This window comes from Colobus angolensis, unplaced genomic scaffold (genome assembly GCF_000951035.1).
Source record: "Colobus angolensis palliatus isolate OR3802 unplaced genomic scaffold, Cang.pa_1.0 Scaffold23, whole genome shotgun sequence".
NCBI lineage: Eukaryota > Metazoa > Chordata > Mammalia > Primates > Cercopithecidae > Colobus > Colobus angolensis.
Window position 1 is genome coordinate 16,281,910 of NW_012115488.1, and position 8,561 is coordinate 16,290,470.

At 38.5% G+C, this 8,561-nt stretch overlaps 1 pseudogene; it reads left to right on the plus strand.

The window, feature by feature from the left end:
- Positions 1 to 2,200, plus strand: part of LOC105513465 — a 91,993-nt pseudogene extending 89,793 nt beyond the window's left edge.
- The last annotated feature ends 6,361 nt before the right edge of the window (positions 2,201 to 8,561 follow it).

An 8,561-nucleotide genomic window follows, 5' to 3' on the forward strand; every position in this document is an offset into this window, starting at 1 on the left:
TGTGACTCATATTGAATCTAGTAATAGTTCATTTATTTGTATTGCTATGCAGTATTTCATTGTATCAACATATCAAAATTTGTTTACCTATTTCTAAATTTGTCCATTTCATTTAAGTTGACAAATTTATTAACATAAAATTTTCATAGCATCTTCTATTATCTTATTATTTCTATAGTATCTATAATAATGTCCCCTATCTCATATTTGTCAGTAATTTACTTATGCCATCTTACTAGGACTTTATCAATTTTATAAAAAATTTAAAAAAATGACTTTGACCTTGTTATTTTCTCTATGGTTTTATATTTTATTTATTCTTTCATCACCATTAGCCCTTTCTTTCACTTATTTTATAAGGTCAAACTAGTTAAAACTAAATCTAGTTTTTCTCATAGGCTTTTATTTATTATATAAATTTCCAGTTATGTATGAAATACCCATTCTTTCCATTTATTTACTGATTCTTCAGACTTTATTGAGCACCTGTCTACCCCATGGAAGGCGTTGGGATAAGCATTAGTAAACAAGATCACCACAGTTCTTGCCCTTTTGTCTTCACAATTTTGTTCAGTAGGTAGATACTAGGAGAGAAATGGCAAGATAGCCAGGCCTGGTGGCACATGCTTATAATCCCAGCTACTTGGGAGGCTGAGGCGGGAGGATTGCTTGAGCCCAGGAGTTTGAGACCAGCCTGGACAATGTAGTGAGCCCTCAGTCTCACTACAGCTATTAACCACCATCCACTGGAGTTCCTTAATCCCTCAATGAGGCTCTGTGGTCCACTGCAAGGACCCTTTGATTCTTCATCTCACCACCTATGAACAGCTCAGTAACAGAGATCATAATTTTATGCACAATTCTGTTTTGGGGTAGCCTTGGAGTCTGGAGAGCAAAATCTATCAGCACAGGTTTAATTTTTACCCCCAAACCCTGTATTCTTGGCAGGAAGGACAAGTGGGTCTCAAGGGTAGCAGATTCAGAGCTCTACATGTGGGAGCAACTACACCTACCCCCAAGCTCCCTGGGCTGCACAGTGGTTGATGGACAGATGGGCTTTCACAGTGACACCTTTAGCAAGGCCTCTGGGGTGAACAGCCTGTAGAAGGACATGGTCAGCCTGAAGATTGGGGATGTCAGCTCCTCTGCAGTCAAGGACAGTAGGCTCTGTCGTCAGCAGTGTGGCACTGATTGGCATCCTTTCTGGCAATGATGGGACATATGTGAACATGGCAGTTTCAAAGCTGGCCTCATGGGTTGCTATTGCCAGCAAGCCTGCAAAACCATGGCCTAAAATGGAAACAAAGAGTGGGCCTGTCATAGGGGGTGTACTGCCCACTCCATCTATAAAGCATAACATGGACATTGACACCAGGGATAACAAGGGGCCTGTGCTGAAGACCCCGAATCCCCAGGAGACACTATCCTCACAACCCCAGAAGGTGCCTCATCTTCTCCCAATGAAGCTTCCTGCTTTGGCTCAACCACAGTATCAGAACCCTCAGCAGTCACTCCAGACCTACTGGATCATTCCTCACGTGGAAATATGGCATTTGGGCAGCGAAGAGGGGCCAACAGTTATAGTAACTCTCCTGGAAATACCAAGACTAATTCTGCCCCAAGTGTAAAAAAAACTGAAAGCTGCCTACAGTTATAGTCCTAAAGAATTTGACTGGAATCTCAAAACTGGACATATGTGCATTATAAAGAGCTATTCTGAGGATGACATTCACCACTCCATTAAGTACTCCATTTTGTGTGGTACAGAACATGCACTATGTACTTGAACAGTGCATTCAGCTCCATAAACAGCAAGGGGCCTGCCTACCTGCTCTGCAGCATCAGTGGGAGTGGGTATTTCTGTGGGGTGGCCGAGATGAAGTGCTCTGTGGACAGCAGCACCAGTGCTGGAGTCTGGTCTCAAGACAAATGGGAGGGAAAGTTTGATATCAAGTGGATCTTTGTCAGTGATGTGCCCAATAACCAGCTCAGGCACATCAGACTGGAGAATCATGACAGCAAGCCAGTCATAAACCATAAAACACAGGAGGTGCCTTTAGAAAAAGAAAAACAAGTGCTGAAAATTATTGCTTCCTACAAGTACACAACCGCCATCTTTGATGACTTTTTTCACTATGCGAAATGCCGGGACGAGGAGGAGGTGATGTGCAGGGAATGACACAATCAAAATAAACAATAAGAGCAAACCAGTTTCTTGTGTGTTCTAACATTTGATTTTGAAAAAGCATTTATAAAGCATGTGCTTGGTCAGCTCCAGTGTGTTGTCCTGTGCAGGAGTTGAGTATTGCATCTTTGTCTTTTTGTAGTTTTTTCTTTTTCTTTTTTTTCACAGATGGATCCACATTCACTTGTACTTTTTAAAATGATACTGAAGAACTCACTCTCATGCCTGTAATCCCACCACATTGGGAGGTGGGTGGATCATGAGGTCAGGAGTTTGAGACCAGCCTAGCCAAGATGGTGAAAACCCATCTCTACTAAAAATACAAAAATTAACCAGGCATGGTGGTGAGTGCCTGTAATCCCAGCTACTTGGGAGGCTGAGGCAGGAGAATTGCTTGAGCCCAGGAGATGGAGGTTGCAGTGAGCCGAGATGGCACCACTGCACTCTAGCCTGGGCGACAGAGTGAGACTCTGTCTCAAAAAAAAAAAAAAGTTTTTTTAGGTCACCTTATCAATGAGACCAATGTGAAATATAAGTATCCTTTAAAACAAACAAAGCAAAACAAACAAACCTAGTGCATCCCAATTAATTTTTTTCTATTTTGTCAGAAATTATGGTCTTTTTCTTAAATTCACAGTCATTTAATATTTCCATTTGAGATTTCATATTTCTCACCCCTTTATTGCTTTATAGCAAAGATAAGAAACCATGAGTTTTTTTTCTCATTTAAAAGTATTCTGTTAAAATCCCTTGAAAATATTTACCAAGTGGCTTCTCTCTTCCTCACTGCCCTGTTGTCTGATCTGGCTGGATAGTAATGGGATGCAATGTGCAGAGGAATTAGAAGATGTTTTAGGTCTGATTCAATGTTTAGTTATTCTTAGTTGTTTGCAGATCATTTTTAATTTCCCCCCTTTTTCTTCACTGGAGAATCTTCATGGTGTCTTAAAGTTTTATACCAATAATGCTGAGCTTTAAGTGTAGAATCTCATAGTATAGACAGAGAGAAGGATGATGTCACCGATTGTAAATTTCACCACGTCTAATTTTTTTTTCTGTTGAATGGGTAAAAACAAAAAATAAACCCATTTAAAAAATGAAGTAGGCCAGGGATGGTGGCTCACACCTGTAATCCCAGCACTTTGGGAGGCCAAGGCGGGTGGATCACCTGAGGTCGGGAGTTCGAGACCATACTCAACAACATGGAGAAACCCTGTCTCTACTAAAAATACAAAATTAGCCAGGCATGGTGTCACATACCTGTAATCCCAGCTACTCAGGAGGCTGAGGCAGGAAAATCGCTTGAACCCAGGAGGCGGAGATTGCAGGGAGGCAGAGAATGCAGAGAGCGGAGATCATGCCATTGTGCTCCAGCCTGGGCAATAAGAGCAAAAATTCCATCTCAAGAAAAAAAAAAAAAAGATTTAAAAAGAGTTAGCTTTCATATTTTGTGAAATGAGGGACTCATGAAATAATTGGACTCACCACCACCTGGAATTTTAGTTGAAGATGAACACAGTGACTCCACCAAAGATTCTACTAGCACTCCAGGAATGGTTCCTTAACTGAAATGGAAATTTACAAATGACAGATAAAGAACTCAAAGTAGGAATTGCAAGGAAGCTCAATGAGATCCAAGACAAGGTTGAAAATTAACACAAAGAAACTTTCAAACAATCTAGGAAATGAAAGAAGAGATAAACATCTTAAAAATAAATCAGAGTTTCTGGAATTAAAAATCTTAAGGAATTTCAAAATATAATCAAAAACCTTATCACTACACTGGATGAAGCAGAGGATTGAATTTCAGAGCTTGAAGACTGGTCTTTTGAACTAATCTAGGCTGACAAAAATAAAGAAAAAAGAATTTTATAAAATGAGCAAAGTCTTTGAGAAATATGGGATTATGTAAAGTGACCAAACCTATGAATTATTCGCATTCTAAGAGAGTAGAAAAAGTAAACAACCTGGAAAGTATACTGAGGGAGTAATTCAACAAAAATTCCCTAGTATTACTAGAGAGGTAGATATCCAGATACAAGAAATCTGGAGAACACTTGCAAGATACTATACAAAACAAACATCACCAAGGCATATAGTCACCAGAATGTTCAAGGTCAATGCTAAATGAAAAAACAAAAATCTGAAAGGCAGCTAGAGAAAAAGGGTAAATCACTTTCAGAGGGAACCATATCAAGCTAACAGTAGACTTCTTGGCATAAACCTTATAAACCAGGAGAGAATGAGGACTTATTTATTTATTTTTTTTTGAGACAGAGTCTTGCTGTCATCCAGGTTGGAGTGCAGTGGCATGATCTTGACTCACTGCAACCTCTGCCTCCCAGGTTCAAGCAATTCTCCTGCCTCAGTCTTCCAAGTAGCTGGGACTACAGGCATGTGCCACCATGCCCGACTAATTTTCATACTTTTAGTAGAGACGGGGTTTCACCATGTTGCCCAGGCTGGTCTCGAACTCCTGACCTCAAGTAATCTACCTGCCTCGGCCTCCCAAAGTGCTGAGATTACAGGTATGAGCCACCATGCCTGGCCTGAGGCCCTATTTTCAGCATTCTCAAAAAAAAAAAAAAAAAGAAAAAGAAAAAGAAAAAGAAAGAAATTCCAAACAAGAATTTCGAATTCTGCCAAACTAAACTTCATAAGTGAAGGAGAAATACAATCTTTTTTAGACAAGCAAGTACTAAAGGAATTTGCTACCACTAGACCAACCTTACAAGAGACCTAAGGGAAGTCTAAACATGGAAACAAAAGAGTGATACTTGCTACTACACAAACATACTTAAGTATGTGGCCTGTAGACCCTCTAAAGCAAAAACATAATAGAATTACAAAGCAAATAGCTAACAATTTTACAATAGGTTTGAAACCTCACATATTAATATTAACTTTGAACATAAATGATCTAAATACCCCACTTAAAAGCACGGAGTGGCAAATTGGATTAAAAAAAAAGACTCATTCATCCGCTGTCTTCGAGACTAATCTCACACATAATGACACTCATAGGCTCAAAATAAAGGGTCAGAGAAAGATCTACCATGCAAATGGAAAAGAAAAAAGAGAAGGAATTGCTATTCTTATATCAGAACAAAACAGACTTTAAACCAACAACAGGAAAAAAGAACAAAGAAGGGCAATACATAATGATAAAGTGTTCAATTCAAGAAGACTTAACTATCCTAAACATTTAAGCTCCCAATACTGGAGTATCCAGATTCATAAGACAAGTACTTCTAGACTTGTTATAAGATTTAGACATTCACACAGTAGTGGGGACCTTCAACACCACAATGACTGCTTCGGACAGATCATCAGGTCAGAAAACTAACGAAAAAATTCTGGGCTTAAACTTGACACTTGACAAATTGGACCTAATAGACATCTACAGAATACCCCACCTATCAACCACAGAATATACATTCTTTATTTGCATGTGAAACATAGTCCAAGATTGACCACATAATCCCCCATAAAGCAAGTCTCAATACATTAAAAATAATCAAACTGTACTCTCAGACCACAGTGTACTCTCAGACCACAGTGAAATAAAAATAAAAATAAATAGCAAGAAAATCTCCCCAAACCATACAATTTCATGGAAATTAAACAATGTCCTCCTGAATGACTTTGGGTTGTATGATGAAATCAAGCCAGAAATAAAAATTTCAACTAAATAAAAACAGACACAGACTACCCTAACCTATGGGATTTAGCAAAAGCAGTGTTAAGAGGAAAGTTTATAGTGCTAAATGCCTACTTCAAAAAGTTAGGAAGATCTCAAATTAATGATCTAACATTGCACCTCAAGGAACTAGAAAAACAAGGATGAACTAACCCTAAAGCTAGCAAAATAAAAGAAATAACTAAAATTAGAGTGGAACTGAATGAAATTGATACCCAAAAATTCATATAAGGAATTTATGAAACCAACAGTTGATGTTTGAAAGAATATACAAGATTGATAGACCACTAGCCAGATTTACAAAGAGAAAAGATTGAAATAAGCACTGTCAGAAATGACAAAATTGACATTACAACTGATCCCACAGAAATAAAAAAAAATGCTCTGGGACTATTATGAACATCTCTATGCAAACAAACTGGGAAATCTAGAGGAAATGGATACATTCTTTCATGAAGAAATTGAAACCCCGAACAGACCAATATTGATTTCTGAAATTGAATCAGTAATAAAAAAACCTAACAATCAAAAAAGCCCTGGACCAGAAGGATTCATAGCGGAATCCTACCAGATGTACAAAGAAGACCTGGTACTTGTTCTACTGAAACTATTTCAAAAATTTGAGGAGGAGGATCTCCCTCTTAACTCATTATATGAAGCTAGCAACACCCTGACAAAGACACAACCACTAAAGAAAACTACTGGCCAATATCCCTGATGAACATAGATACAAAAAACCTCAACAAAATTCTAACAAACTGAATTCAGCAGCACATCTATAAGTTAATTGACCATAATCAAGTAGGCTTCATTCCCAGGATGCAAGGTTAGTTCAACATATGCAAATCGGTAAATGTGATTCATCACATAAACAGAATTATGTTACAAAAACTATATGATCATCTCAATAGATACAAAAAGAGCTTTAGATAAAATCCAACATTCTTTCATGGTAAAAACCCTCGAGAAACTAGGCAACCTACCTCAAAATGATGAAAGCCACTTACAACAGACCCACAGCCAACAACATACTGAACAGGCAAAAACTGGAAGCATTCTCCTAGATAACTGAAATAAGACAAAAATGCCTACTCTTCCCCCTCCTATTCAATATAGCATTGGAAATACTTGTCAGAGCAATCAGGCCAGAGAAAGGCATCCAAATAGGAAAATAAGTCAAACTATCTCTTCTTGCTGATGATATAATTCTATTCCTTGAATACCCTGAAGACTCCATCAAAAGGCTCCAGGAATCAATAAACAACTTCAGCAAATCTTTAGTATACAAAATCAATGTACAAAAACCAGCCGTATTTCTATATACCAATACTGTTCAAGCTGAGAGCTAAATCAAGAATACAGGGAGTGGGGTAGAGGGAAGGAGAGCATTACCAAAAACAGCTAATGCATGCTGGGCTTAATACCTAGGTGGTGGTTTGATAGGTGCAACAAACCATCATGGCACATGTTTACCTATGTAACCAACCTGCACATTCTGCATATGTACCCCAGAACTTAAAAATTAAGAAATTTCTGCATATCACTAATTATTAGATAAATGCAAATCAAAAACATGATAATGTAACTCCAGCACTTCGGGAGGCCTAGGCAGGCGGAACACTAGAGGTCAGGACTTTGAGACCAGCCTGGCCAACATGGTGAAACCCCATCTCTACTAAAATTACAAAAATTAGCAGGGCCTGGTGGCATGTGCCTGCGATTTCAGCTACTCGAGAGCTTGAGGCAGGTGAATAGCTTGAGCTTGGGGCAGGGTGGTGGAGGTTGCATTGAGCTGAGATCAGCCTGGGCCACAGAGTGAGGCTCCATCTCAAAAAACAACAGCAACAACAACGAAACACCACAATGAGATGAGATGGCATCTCACACCAGTCAGAATAGCTGTTACTGAAAAGTCAAAAAACAACAGATATTGGTGAGGCTGCAGATAAACGGGAACACTTCTACACACTTAGTAGAAATATAAATTATTTCAGCCACTGTAGAAAGCAGATTGGATAGTTCTCAAAGAACTTAAAAAACAGAACTACCATTTGACCCAGCAATCCATTACTGGGTATATGCCCAAAAGAAAACAAATTGTTCTACTGAAAGCACATGCACTCTCATGTTTAGTGCAGCACTATTCACAATAACAAAGACATGGAATCAACCTAGGCGCCCATCAACAGTGGACTGCGTAAAGAAAATGTGGCACATCTACACCGTGGAATACTATGAAGCCATACAAAGGAATTAAATCATGTGTTTGCAGCAATATAGATGTAGCTGGAGGCCATTATCCTAAGCAAATTAATGTAGAAACAGAAAACCAAATACTGCGTGTTCTCATTCATAAGTGAAAGTTAACCATTGGGTACTTATGAACATATAGATGGCAACAACAGACACTAGGGACTATTACAGTGGACAGGGAAGGAGGGGAACAGGTGTGGAAAAACTGTTGGTACTATGCCCAGTACCCAGGTGATGAGATCATTTATACCCAAGCCTCAGCATCATGCAATATACCCAGGTAACAAACCTGCACATATACTCCCTGAATTTAAAAGTTGAAAAGTTAAAAAAAAATTAAAATTGCAAATTGATAACATTATGTAAAAATAAACATTCTGTTCAATAAAGAACTCATTGAATAAAATTAACTGATAATAAGTG